The sequence below is a fragment of the Suricata suricatta genome, chromosome 1, assembly GCF_006229205.1.
Source record: "Suricata suricatta isolate VVHF042 chromosome 1, meerkat_22Aug2017_6uvM2_HiC, whole genome shotgun sequence".
NCBI classification, from domain to species: Eukaryota; Metazoa; Chordata; class Mammalia; order Carnivora; family Herpestidae; genus Suricata; species Suricata suricatta.
Window position 1 is genome coordinate 64,188,354 of NC_043700.1, and position 14,556 is coordinate 64,202,909.

The 14,556-nt window shown below is 37.1% G+C and overlaps 1 long non-coding RNA gene across 1 annotated transcript; it reads left to right on the forward strand.

Moving 5' to 3' along the window:
- Positions 1 to 1,815: 1,815 nt before the first annotated feature.
- Positions 1,816 to 12,609, forward strand: LOC115300813. The gene is made up of 3 exons (XR_003912881.1): positions 1,816 to 1,962; positions 9,991 to 10,051; positions 12,532 to 12,609. It is a non-coding gene; the product is annotated as an uncharacterized LOC115300813 (long non-coding RNA).
- The last annotated feature ends 1,947 nt before the right edge of the window (positions 12,610 to 14,556 follow it).

Below are 14,556 nucleotides of genomic sequence, written 5' to 3' on the forward strand. Positions count from 1 at the left end.
TCAGCCAAGACTGAGTCTTCGTAGTTATGATTAATACATTGTCATGTTATCTGCATGTTCTAAATGTGTTTTCAAAGGCATTCTCTATTATTATTGGGTTGCAGTATATACTTTGCCTGTAAAAACTGTCAGTGCCTGAAAACACTTGACTGAAGTATAGAAGGAGCTATGAAAGTAACCACATAAATCCTACAATATAGAATAATGACATAAATACAAATAGTAAACAACATTCCAGTGAAAATATTCAAAGGGAGTCTCCCTGGATGAGGGCAAATGAATCTATGTGATGACATCTTCACAAGCAACAGGAAAAAGATGGTTTTCTCCATGTAAGACTAGTGCAGAGCAAAACTTCCTCTCACAAAGTTTGTTATTTGGTTGCTTATGACATAAAATTGGCTCCAATTATGAAGGTAATGTTCAAACTTGAACATCTCAGACAAAACTAGGCAGGAATCACACCACTGCTGAGAGACTATAAAAGCAGCCACAAAGTTAACAGCAAAGATTAAAGTCAGAAGGAAAACAAAGCAAGTTATTGGCAAAATTCCTTCCTAGAGTGATAGTACTGAATAGCAAGATGACATGATGACAAGAGTGTGTAATCTGAAAAAGCAAGTACTATTCCCTGTGCACATCAGAAGAAATTCCACATTAGACTTGGATAAAGCCACCAAGGGGTAGAGTTGGAATTATCTCTTCACATTTATATTAGGAGTTTATGAGAAAAGATGCTAGCTCTTTTTTTTCCTATTGCTGAAAACTCATGATACAGTAGAAAAGATATTTTTTACATTACTTAACGATTTCTTTGTGCACCAAAGTGTAGACTAGAAACAGGAAAAAATATATTGTGATCAGTACTAACAGCTATGAAGGCAGCAGTAAAGAGTGTAGCTAGTCAAATTAACATTTTTTTCTTAATGCCAATTACCACACTCCATTAATCATAGAGAACAGTTGGCATTGCCTCCTTATCTTGATTCAACATTGAAGAAAATTGTGAAAAATGTGAATGTAATTATATTGTGCCCCTGAGCATAAGTATTTTGAGGCTGCCCAATAAAAAAAAAGTAAAAACTAGGCAGTGGTATGAGATCCTGCTTTTCCTTCTACTGTATGCTGGCCATTAAAAGAAAAGGTGTGCATACAGGTTGGAGAATAAGGAATAAAACAGCTCTCCGCCACCCCGTTAATGCCAGGATACATATATCAGTGATGAAATCCACTGAATAGTCTAAAATTTGTCACATTGGAGTAGGAAAAATTCATAATTTTGAAGCTGGAATATGCTAAAAGGATGCACCATTAAAAAATAATTACTCATTAGAGAAAGTAACCAATGGCATGTTACTAGGCATATTTTCAAATAACTTCAAAATGTTTCACAGGACTTGAGGAAATGCTTTCCAGAGCCAAATCCATTAAACTGTGGGTTATGAAGCACTTTACTATGACCTTCTAGGTTAAAGAACATTCTGAGCTCTGAGTGTGATGTGATATGCTCATGCTTTTGTCATTTAGTGTAGAACTGAAAGGGTCCATAAGGGTACATAAAAAATTGGAGTCAATCAATTTCTATCACAAATAAGTTTTTCTAATTTGGTAGCAATAACTACATGTAGTAGATTGATTTATTGACCAGAGTACTTTACCTCTCTCTGCATCTAACTCTTTTGTGATGGCCACCCTTGTTGGGAGAGAAGAGTGGATATATACTCTTCACTTTGGACTTGACCATGGGACTTGTTTGGGTCAATAAGATGCCAGTAAACATGAAACGAGCATGATGTGCTCTTACCCAGGTTTGGCATACTTTTCTGCATCTCTGTCATCTTCACAAGGAGGACACACCACAACAACATGCTCGTCCAAGGACAATGAGGGGCATAGGAAGCAGAGTCACCCCAGCTGACCCAGGAAGAAAAGCACTGGAGACAGATCCAGATGCACAAACTGGTGAGCAAAAGGAGATTTTCTAATTGCTACTCACCATTGTTATAGAAATAGTTAACTCATAAAACTGTACAAATGGAACATCTTTTAACTCCAGCTATGGCTCATTAAGCAGAAGGGGATATTTTGCTTGAAAGATTAAAAACAGTATAATTCCTCTAACTGATTAAAAAGTTATTATTGTCAATAGTATTTTTTAATGTTTACTTATTTTTGAGAGAGAGACAGACAGAGTGCAAGCAGGAGAAGGGCAGAGAGAGAGTGACACAGAATCTGAAGAATGCTCCAGGCTCTGAGCTGTCAGCACAGAGCCTGACACAGGGCTCAAACCCATGAAACGTGAAATCATGATCTGAGCTGAAGTCAGACACTTAACTGACTGAGTCACCCAGGTGCCCCAACAGTATTTTTAGTTTTGCCTTATCTTATGTTTTCTAGTTGTAATTATATCTTTCAGTTTACCTGTGTTATTCACATATGTGTAGAAAGCCTTTTAAGTAGTACATAATTACTCAAAGAATGAATTAAAAAGCTGTATCAAGTATTAATGTTAAAAAGTATAAAGGTCAAGTATCTTGAACTGCTAAGTTAGCAAATATTTTTACACACACACACACACACACACACACACACGCAGTATTTATTACCTTAAATTGCTGGCAGAAATAAAATTCCAAGTTTTGTCCTGTGCATATATTATCCTTGTTTAATGTAGTATGTTAATTGTATTGGTATGCAGATAACCTATTTTTACATAAAACAGTATAATTCCTCTAACTGATTAAAAAGTTATTATTGTCAATAGTATTTTTTTAATGTTTACTTATTTTTGAGAGAGAGACAGACAGAGTGCAAGCAGGAGAAGGGCAGAGAGAGAGTGACACAGAATCTGAAGAATGCTCCATATACTGAACAATTCAGAATTACCCCTTGAAAATCATACCAGCAACCAGATTCCATTGACCTTCTTTTTTCTAGTATCAGCTCTAGGGATAAGTATATAAGTGAATTTATTCTCTCCACCACATGAGCCAAATTGGCTTTGATGGTTCAGATATTTTATTGAAGACACTTGATGTCACCATATGGGATATCAAAAATAACTAGAGTAACAGTAGACATTTCAGACACTTTATATTTGCTATATTTTCACATTATTTCCTGATGTATTTAGAATCATGGCTCATTTTCAAGAAGCATAATTGCTTTATAAGGATTTATGTAAAATCTAGAGACTATAATATTATTCTTCAGATTTTGGTTTTTTAATATTTATTATGACTTATTCTTAGTGGGGAAAGGGTATAGGAATAAAAACGGGGGCTTAAAATCTTCAAAATCTATACTATATGAAAATCCCAACATATATTTTATTACTAAGATAAAAGTTAACATTATACTTTTTAAGTTTTTATCTATTTATTTTGAGAGAGGGAGAGAGCAAGCAGATGAGGGGCAGAGAGAGAGAGAGAGAAAGAGAGAGAGAGAGAGAGAGAGAGAGAGAATCCCAAGCAGGCTCTGTACTCTCAGCACAGAGCCCAGTATGGGGCTTAGACTCATGAGCCATGTAGTAATAAGCATGACCCGAGCCAAAACCAAGATTTAAATGCTAACCTGAGCCACCCATGAGCCCCCAAAATTAACTAATATTTTAAATGGTATAAAATCTAATACTTGTTCTAGAATAAAATATCAAAGTCTGACATATCCATCATTAAAAGTTGAGAATTCATCCTCAGAATTCATCCAACTATATCCATGACCCTGACTCACTTCATAGATTCATTGCTACTATTGTTAGAGGCCATGGTGGTGGTGGTGGTATTTTTCATCCATACAAGAGGGCAAAAAACTCAGGATAATTCAAATTTAAAAAAATTTTTTGCTACTGTAACACATATTATCAAGTTCAGAAGACATTTGAAATAAATTGATTGACTATTATTTGTTCATATAATATGTATAATATAACAAATGTTTTATTTAGATATATTTAGAGAGAGAGAGAGAGAAAGAGAGAGAGATGATAAAGATAGAGATAGATGATATAAACGATAGAGATCAGATATAGATACATATGTTTATTCCTACCAGGTGATGACATATGATATATATATTTGGTATAAGACTCTTAGGCTGGTAGGTACATTCATCAAGAGATATTTTGAATACTATGCACAAGGCACTCTCCCAAGCACTTTACCCTCCCCGAACTTTCTGAGCTAGTTTGTTTACTATCCCCATCATTACACAGAGAAGGAAACTGATACCCTGCAGGCAACTTTGCCCAAACTCAGATAAATATTCAGACAGTCTGATTTAAGAGACTATGCTCTTCTGTGGTATGCTATATTGTCTAAAAAATAAGAACACAAATATTAATAAACTACGTAATGAGTTAGGCACAGTTCTGAATGTAGTAATAAGCATTAATCTTCAGAGTGGGTATAATTATTATCCTGTTGTATAGATGAGAAAGGTAAGATAGAGGGCTTAAATAATTTATCCAAACTCACACAATTAGAAAAATGATGTTTGCATATTAATTTTTGTTTTTCCTTCCTGTGTTGTCTCCTAAGATTTTGCCCTTCCCTTTTCCCCTGAGAAAGCAGTGTGTCTTTAATATGCCCTTAGCTATTGGTTTATATTACAGGTTGGAAAGTAGAATAACCCTGATGGAACATGACTTCTTAGTTTTGTTTGGTTTGGTTTTCTTTTCTTTTTATTTTATAAATTTCTTTTTACTCTCTATTTTTGAGAGAAAGAGAGAGAGAGACAGAGTGCAAGTGGGGAGAACAGAGAGAGGGGGAGACCCAGAACCCAAAGCAGGCTCCAGGCTCTGGGCCGTCAGCACAGAGCCTGACACAGAGCTCCAAGTCACGAACTGTGAGATCATGACCTGAGCCGAAGCTGGACACTTAACCAGCTGAGCCACCCAAGCACCCGGGTTTGTTTTGTTTTCAAAAGTTAATCCCAATAAGATTATGCTGTGTAATTCCCAAGACACTAAGGAGGAAAACAAACAAAAAAAAAAAAAAGATGAAAGCAAGGGAGCTTTCACAACTGGAAAAAAAAATAGAGAACAATGATGGGTACCCCAAGAAGAGAAAGCATCATTTCATTCCCACTCAGGGTCCTCAGTTAGTCACAGATACTCAGAAGGAAGAGAAATATATGTGTGACTCACTTAGGGACCATAGTAAAAGCAGGACTGAGGCTCCAAGACACTCAGCTCTGACAAATGTACCCTCTCATTCTCCAACACGTCAAGTCCTCTCCCTTTGAGAACTTGGACAATCAGTAGTGACAGCTTGAACTTGGACAATCAGTAGTGACAACCATGATCGAAAGCATGGAGAGTCTTTCCCCATAGTCCTACTCTAAGCACGGACTCTAGTAACCATCAGATGATGAGAGTGGTAAGAAAGAAAGACCCAATAATAACTGAACTTGCATGTCTTGCCATTTGCAGTTAGACTGACTTTAGTTTTAGAAAAAGAACATCATGTAACATGACTGGTCCAGCTGGGATTCTCGATGAGAATGCATCCCTGCTGAATGCAAACTACAGCCACTTGAGAAACTGCAAGCTTTCCATCACATGGGTCCAAGAAAAAGTGTCTTTTCTTACCCAGAATAATCAACATACATTCTTATTTCTACACACATTTCAAAAAATTTGTAAAAATCAACTCCTTAATTCAGGAGTCCAATGATTTCTAATTTTCCAAAATGTTCAGGCTTATCCTTTCTAACACTATATCAAAAGAAAAAGTCTGAATTGCAGTCCATCTTTTCAGGAAATTGTTTTGTCAAAATACAAATTCCTGCTTTTGAAACAAAGACTCAGGAACACTTGTGCAGGAATTCTGGATGTTAGTCTGAAAGTGTTATAGCATCACAGACTAGAGGTGGTCTTTTAACTGACTACAGAAATGATAAAAATGCTGGAATTCCTGCTGTGCTATCTATAAGAATAAGTTCCTACAAAAACTGAAAAAATGCTCTTTTGTAACTTTACCCCTGACATACTTGAAATTGATCGGTTTGTAATTATCTTCTCCCTTCCCCGAAGCAAAACATTTTCAAAATGCCAAAATAGAAAAAAATTGATACTATTGCTTCTTGGTAGAGTTATTTAAAATTATGTATAGTTTTTAAAATGATAGACAGATTATGCACACCACCAGGGCATAATATATGATAGGGATAAATGCTTCTTTGTTTGCTTGTTGAAGATTTTTCTCCATGACAAGGCACAGCTGTCAAGGATTCAGCAGAACTCTGTATGTTTTTTGGCAGGAAAAACAATTACAATCTGAGGTTTGCTGACTCCTTTCCAAATATAGCTCCCTTTTCCACAAAGGTATCTGACAGCCTGCAGGAACTTTAACCATACTGAAAACCAACAAGGCACCTCTTATTTCTGGAAAAGGCATGTCAAACCATCAAATTCCACAGGTACAAGCTTGCAGTCTCAGTGATTTCAAGAGACGCTTTGAAACGCATAATTTGGGGTTTTCAAAGGCCTAACAGACACAATGGCTTCTACTGTACTCACAGATCCATGAACAAATGTTTTATTATTTCTCACAAAGCAAAGATACACATTGCTAAGCCAATATGACAAATCTCAATTAAGGAATAAATTTTGAAATACTTGTGGTACATTTGTTGTCACAAATCCATCAAAGACTGAAAGATTTTATGTGGTGTGTGGCAAGCCTCCCCACATGTATTTATTTTGATAGTTTCTATTATGCTATGCTGTCCTTATGCACGGGATTTATCTTCAAGATAAAGGTTTAATTATCATTTAGGAAATGGTTAAGAATCATAAATGCCCAACAGGGAGAGTACTTTAATGTTCTTAAGTTCAGAGATTTTGCTTCTGTTTTTCTTTTCACAACTCTGCAGTAACATACTGAAGTGATTTGAGCACTAAAGGTTAGGAAGAAGTGGGTGTTGCTGTTGTACCCAAGTTTGTAAAATCACCCCAAAACAAACACCAGAGACTGCTAGGGAGACCAAGTCACGCCTGCAAAAGCAAAGGGCCTTTATTACAAGCTTAAGCTCGGGCTCACAGTCTCCACCCTACCCGCCTGCCACGTGGAGAGAGCCCCGACAAAGGCAGGGCAGGGCCTTTTATGCCTTTGGGAGGGGGAGTTACAGGAAATGATGACAGGTGTACAGTGATCCAATCCCTGCCCCCCCCATCAATACTGTCAGTTGTGGGAGCCAATCACGACATTTGGAGTATTGACCAATCAGAGTGGGCCAGGATGCCCCACGTGGGGCGTGACTAGGCCCGCCTCTAGAAAAGTCAAAGGTATTGGCTGGCCTCTCCCAATTGGGCACTGCAGGAGTTGTCCCTCCTTAAGGGGCGCCCTTTCAGGAGAAGCCGGTGCCTTCCCCTTTAAGTACAGGGGAAGGCTGGATAGGACCTGCATCCTTACATTGCAACTTTAAGGAAGTCTAGATGGAGGATGGACCATTACTGCTGCCAATCACATCAAGGTCACAATGAGAAAGATGGGGTTCTAGATCTTGTATATGTTGTGTGCTTGGTTGATTTTGGTTTAGTTTTGGTTTTAAGCTTCTTTGGTGGGGGTAATATGAGATAAAAGGGAGGTTTTTAAATTCTACTGCAGTTCCCTTCTCTATAATAAGCAAGTAGTTGAGGTTATTGTCCACTCAGAAATTTGAATAGTCTGAGCTGTTTCAATATCCTATTGAAACTGTTAGCTAATTGTATTTCTGTGGCACCCATCCTGAGGGTTTTTCCTTCCTTTTCAAAGCAAGCCAATCAGAAGGCAGAATATGAGAAGGCTGGGCTTTCGTAGTCCCAGAGAGCCCCATATTTGGAAAAAGAATATATCTCCCAGTTTTTAACTTACATCTTGTTTTCTGACTTTCAAATTGGATTTGAGTTGGCTTATAAGAAAAATTATGCCTATAATAAGGTTGTTAAAAAGTATACATATAAAGCCTCAAATCATTAAATATAGGTAGAAATAAACTAATTTATGAAATTAATGCAGTGACAATGCCCAGCATTGCCTTTAGCTCTGGACTTTCCCTTAAGACAAAACAAAAATGGTAATGCAGCCAATTCTGTGTATTTATAAATTGATAGACAAAAGCATGGTGGTCCTTTAATGAAGAGAAATTTTTGTTTACATTACAATTAATTTCATGGAGTCCCTGCCTTTTAGGATTCTAGGAATGGCATCATGGATTAGTGACCTCATCATGGAATCGGTAGGCAACTGACTTACAAAAAAGGTTTAAGAGTCTCTTTTTTTTTAATTTATTTTTAAGAGACAGAGAGAGACAGCACAAGCAGGGGAGGGTCAGAGAGGGGAAGACACAGAATCTGACAGGCTCCAGGCTCCAGGCTCTGAGTTAGATGTCAGCACAGAGCCCAACACAGGGCTTGAACCCACGTACCATGAGATCATGACCTGAGCCGACGTCAGAGGCTTAACCAACTGAGCCACCCAGGTGCTCCTAAGAACGGTTTAGTAATCTCTTATACCATTTGAATACATCAGATATTTGCGTGAAAAGACAACAAGAAATAGCAAAAGTGAATTTATTATCTTCATAAAATATTATATAATGGACACTCATAGTCACATACCTCGAGGGACGGGATATACCTGTTCCAGACAGAAGGCACAAGCGAGCGCTAAGACTGCCGCACTCCTGCCGTGCTTTCCTTCCACGAAGAGCAACCAGTCTTGAGCCACTTCACTGCCATCAGGGAAAACAAAATCTTTCCTAGTCTGGATTGAACAGTGATTTTGGAAGTCATAACATATTGAACTCCCGAGTCTGTGCCAGTATATTATGAGGCCAAAATAGTCACAGATAATCATGGATACCTCACCTTACAAAAGGGGTTGGGTAGGGAGATATGAAAATGAAATAATGGTTGTTTACCAAAGGAAAGCTTTTCAGCTACTGAAAAGAATGAAACAAAAATTCACAAGAATAAAAAGCTCCACATGGTTTAATATTCAGACTCCTCATAAATCTCTTAGCTGACTTCTGTGGAAGGGGCCCTCGGTACCCTTGAGTATGTCACCAATGAATAGCCCTGCCATCTTTTGTTTCCTTCTAATGAAGTAAAAGATGAAACAGCAAAAGTTATTGGCTCCTACCTCCTCCCCTACTAGCTCTAGACTGAACAAGTTATCATTCCCTTTGGGTTTCCTCATCCATAAGATAAAAGCGATAATTACCCCCCCAAAATTGCTGTAAATATTACAAATAGAAACCACGAAGAACACATTGGGCGCCCTATATATTTTTACTTCTTGTCGTTTATGCCCCTATGTAGCTATAAAAGAAAGCCAACAATATTAACTTTGAACACCAATATCCTGAACTATATTTCATGACAAATCACAAACCATCATGTGGCATTCTTACTGAATTAGTGAACTTCCCTGTTCTCATTTTAAAAATCCAGTGGCCAAAGGAAGGATTAATTAACAGATGAAACCAGTTAACTGAGTAAAAATTTGCAAAATAAAATAAATGAGTATTTTATTACATATCACACAAAAATAATTTTTATGTGAACTATGCATAAAAAATCATCTATTAATTAAAAACCTCCTAAAAATTAATAAAATAGAAATTCTAATTGATAGATTTGACTATGTAAACTGCCAACTTTTCTAGGTGAAAAAAATCATAAAAGCAATTAAAATTAAATAAATTAAGAAAAATAATTTTAATTATATTAATTATGTTTTTATTTATATTATATATTTACTATAAATCCATTTATATTTATTTATATATTTAATTATATTAATATATAAAATAACAATCATATATTACAGCTTGATATCTATCTTTAATATGCACTCACATACCAAGAATAACAAAATTAAAACCCATATAAAACAATATGAAAGATATTAGCTGATGGAAAAGACTAAGGTAGATTTCTAGCCAACATCGTTTTCCTAATTATTTCTCTCAGTATTACTGTGTATCGCCCCTATGTCTTCACAGATTCGTGCTTTAAGGAAAGCTGACTCTATTCCCATATTCAGGATGGATTCTCATACCAAAGGTTGGTCGTGCTCTTGGTGCCTGCTTGGTCCTCAGAAGTGGTCATGTGGACAAAATTGGCCCAATCAGGTGGAAAGGATTTATATATCATGGTTATAGGAGAAATTCTCCCAGTCTATCTTTCAGGATATGAGCAAGAAAGCATCTACCTCTGACAAACAATAGCGCCAGTCTCAAGATGAGACTAAAATGTCAGGACACAGAGAGAATTTGTGTTCTTACTGATATTAAGAAGACCAGGCTACTATACAGTTGGCTCCACCTGCCAACTTTCATTTATGTAAGACAAAAAATAAATTGAGACAATTAGGACATAAAAATTTCTGTATTATATAGATATTAGCCATGATTACATTTTCATGTTGTCAATTTGGGGAAATGGTCAAAAATTTGCTAATAGGAGAATTTATAGTTTTATATAATTTTATGTTAAATCAAGGTTGAAAATGAATTAGTGAACATTTAACTTGAGAAGCTAGAAGAATTAGTCTAAAAACAAAGACAGTGCTAGAATGTTTCACAACTAATTTTAATGGTTAAATCTCATGAGGACGAGACAGAAGTAGCTATTCATATTGAAAATAAATTAGCCTTGTCTATAATGTTTAATATATTTTTAAGAAGATGCCCTTGTGGACGTTTAGTATAATAAAAGTATAGTTTTAAAACAGTGCTGTTGGGGTGCCTGGGTGGCTCATTCAGTTAAGCGTCTGACTTGGGCTCTGGTCCTGATCTCCCAGTTCCTGAGTTTGAGCCCCATGCCAAGCTCTGTGCTGACAGCTTGGAGCCTGGAGCCTGCTTCAGATTCTGTGTCTCCCTCTCTATCTTCCTCTCCCTCTCTCTCCTTCTCTCTCCCTCTCTCCCTCTCTCCCTCTCTCCTTCTCCCTCTCTTTCTCTCTCAAAAATAAATAAACATTAAAAAAATTAGGGATGCCTGGGGGGGTTCAGTGGTTAAGGGTCCAACTTCAGCTCAGGTCATGATCTCATGGTTTGTGGGTAGGAGGCCCACATCCAGCAGGCTGCTGTCAGCCTGGAGCCTGCTTCAGATTCGGTGTCTCCCTCTCTTTCTGCTGCTCCCCTGCTCATGCTCTGTCTCTGTCTCTAAAAAATACATAAGTGTTAAAAAAAATCTAAAAAAATTAAAACACTGCTGTTGACTGGATTTTTATGTATTTGCAAAATTCATACACTGATACTTAATCACCAGTGTGATAATATTTTGAGGTGGTGATCAGGTCATGAATGTGGAGCCCTCATCAATGGTATTAGTGAACTTACAAGAAAGACCTTAAGAGAGGTCCCTCATACCTTCCACCAATTAAGAACACAGCAAAAATACTGCCATCTGTAAACCAGGAAGCCAGCTCTAACCAGACACCGAGTCTGTCAGCACTTGATTTTGGATTTCCTAGCCTCTAGTACTATATGGAATGCATTTCTATTGTTTATAAATAATAAAGAAGTAGCAAACTCTAATAAGTATGGAATTTCTGGAGCGTCCTACATGGCTAAATTGTGTTTTCAGTCTGACTCGATTAAATTCCCATGCCAGCTGCTCACTGGATTTGCTAGATGCCTTTGGTCTATGCCCTATTTTGCACTAGCCCATGATTCTTAGGGGCTACAGCTGCAGAGGATGTGGGTCTTGGTGATTATAGTATTTCTGTCCATTCTGTCTCCTTCTGTTTTTCCTAGAAGATCCAGGCAGAATCCAAAATTAAGGTTATTGCACAGAAAACAATTCTATTTTTTGAGATGGTATCCAGGAAAGATGAATACAGATCATACCTTTCCTAGAGGACCACAAGCCATTATCATTAGAGTTAAAGACAACAGAGAAGAGAAATAAGAGTTCCTGAGTTATTACAGTTAGGCCTCATTTCAATATAAAATGGTATAATAGCACTTTCCATATCTTCTGCAAATATATTTCCAGGCAGTGGCTTATTGGTAAATATTTAACAAACTTGCCAAAAATAAGAAAAAAAGTCTCTATATGTACATGGTACATAAGTTTATTTAAAATTTTACTGACATAAAGTATATTGCACAAATTACAAATAATAATAAAATATATAAAACTAATATGTAAATCCCAGATAGGCAATTAATTCTCAGAGAATATTTTCATTGATTTTTACCAAACTAATATTAGCAGCCAAACTTTGGTTGCAAATGATAAATGAGTATAGGTCTGACATTACGTTAGTTGATATTTTCATTTGCACTAATAACTAAGATGAAAGTGAAACAGAGACGTATGTTGGAGCTTCGCGAAATTAATAATGATGCCGTCAAATTCTTTGCCAACTCAGATAAGAGTTTTCAAATACTGAAAGAATATTTCCCAATTTTTTTTCTATTTGCAACATAATGGCTATAGATATGCTTTTGAATTTAATGCTTATTATTAACCTTTTCTCTCTTGTTTTCTTAATTCTATACAATGAAAAAAATAATATATCATGTTCTAATTTGTAGCTGATTTCCATAATGTCAATACTTCTCTTGTGATGGGTTTCAAGCTCTCAATGTGGTATCACTGATAATGGACTTAGGAAGAGATAATCAGAAGACATCATTATAAAATATTTCTACCATATAGATACAATAGATGTAAATAATCTCAAGAGCTAAGATAACAGTACAATGTAATAAAATAATTAGAAAGTGATGAGCTTTGAGTATTCTTGTGCTTTTAATATAACTTATTTGGTTATAAATTTATATTATTATGAATTTAATAACAGCTGTGTTATTACCAATTAACTCATAAAATTCCTGAAAATTTAACAATCGCACTACTGGTTGTGGGTATCACCATATCATCTCCCTCTCTCCCTCCCCTCCTCCCTCTCTCTCTCTCTCTCTCTCTCTCTCTCTCTCTCAAGTAACTCTAGCCCAACATGGGACTTGAACTCACCACTCAAGACCCAAGAGTCACATGCTCTACCAACTGAGCCAGCCAGGGATCCCTCACTGTATAACTCTTAAAGGAATATCTGAAACAGGTGCCAAGTTTCTTACAACTGTAAAGAAATTACAGAAATGCTACTGAAAATAGTAATTCATGGAAAACTATCACTTTAGGGAAGCCAGGGATTAATACTGAAATCATGCTTCCTATCTAAAGGTACAGTGTTGCGATCTTTACTCCAACATATGCCACAAATAGAAAAGCATTACTAACATTGTATTTCCTTAATGAGATTATTTAATAAAGGTGTTGAAATCAAGAAATAAAGAGCACCCTCATAATCCCCATGATATCCCTTCTACACCAACTATATCACCTACTTCAGCTCTGGTACCAGCTACACTTCTGATCACCCAAATTGAACAACTGGACATTTGGACATCATCGTAGCCTCTTCTCTTTCATCTAACGCCCCCACCAGCCCTCCTATCAGACGTCTCTCAGATGCTTCAGACCTCCCGGACTTCACCTGATATCCCAGGATCTTTGAAGAGACCCTAGTCACCACTGCTGAGCTCCACATGGGCTCCAGAGAATTTCTTGAGGGCACAAACCTATAGTACCTCACCTCATGCACCCCGGTGCCTCTCACATCACCTTTTCTCCTTATATATAGCAAGGCCTCTAGTCTGTTTGCATTGTCGTGAGAGTTCTCCTAAAGCACAAGTCTGTCCTGCTTAGAAAACATCCTGGGATACTTCATCCCACGTTGTAGGATCTAGTCCAAGCTCCTTGTCATGACGTACAAGGCCTCCCACGAAGTGGCCCAGCCTCTAATTTTGTTTCCCACAGCCCCCTGCTGCACTCCAGTAGTAACACACTTGAATTTCCTAAATGGCAGTCATCATCGATATTCTGTTTAAAGCTTTGTATTTGTACCTAGATGTGAAGTATGAAATGTTGCAGAGCAAACAAGGTGATAACATTGTTTTCTCTTTTGGCTTAATTTAGAGATAAATGTGTTCTATGTTCTTCTTTTTCTACCCACCTCTCCACTTTCTGTCAGTTCTGTGTCCTAAATTCCTCTTGAATCTTTCCATCCCTTCCAATACTATCCTGGTCAGAAAATGCTATTATCATGTTTCTAAACTGATTAAATAGCTCATAACTGCTATTCCTATATATCTTCATTTTCAATTCTTTCTCCACACTGCAACCAGATTTTTTTAAAGCCATGAATCCTGGGGTGCCTGGTGGCTCAGTTAGTTAAGTGTCCAACTCTTGATTATAGCTCAGGTCATGACCTCACAGTTCATGAGATGGAGCCTGACATCAGGCTCTGTGCTGGTAGTGCGGGGTGTGCTTGGGAATCTCTCTCTCCCTTGCCCTCTGCCCCTCCCTGCTCATGCTCCCTATCTCAAAGTAAATAAACACTTAAAAGCCATGAGTCCCTTCTCAGATCTCTAAAAAAACAGTTATTTTTAAAAAGGTTTTTAGATGATGAAATGGCTCTATTCTCTTATATGTCTCAACTAAACAACATTTCTTCAGGGAAGCCTCCCCTAATATGACAGGCTAAATCAGTTTGC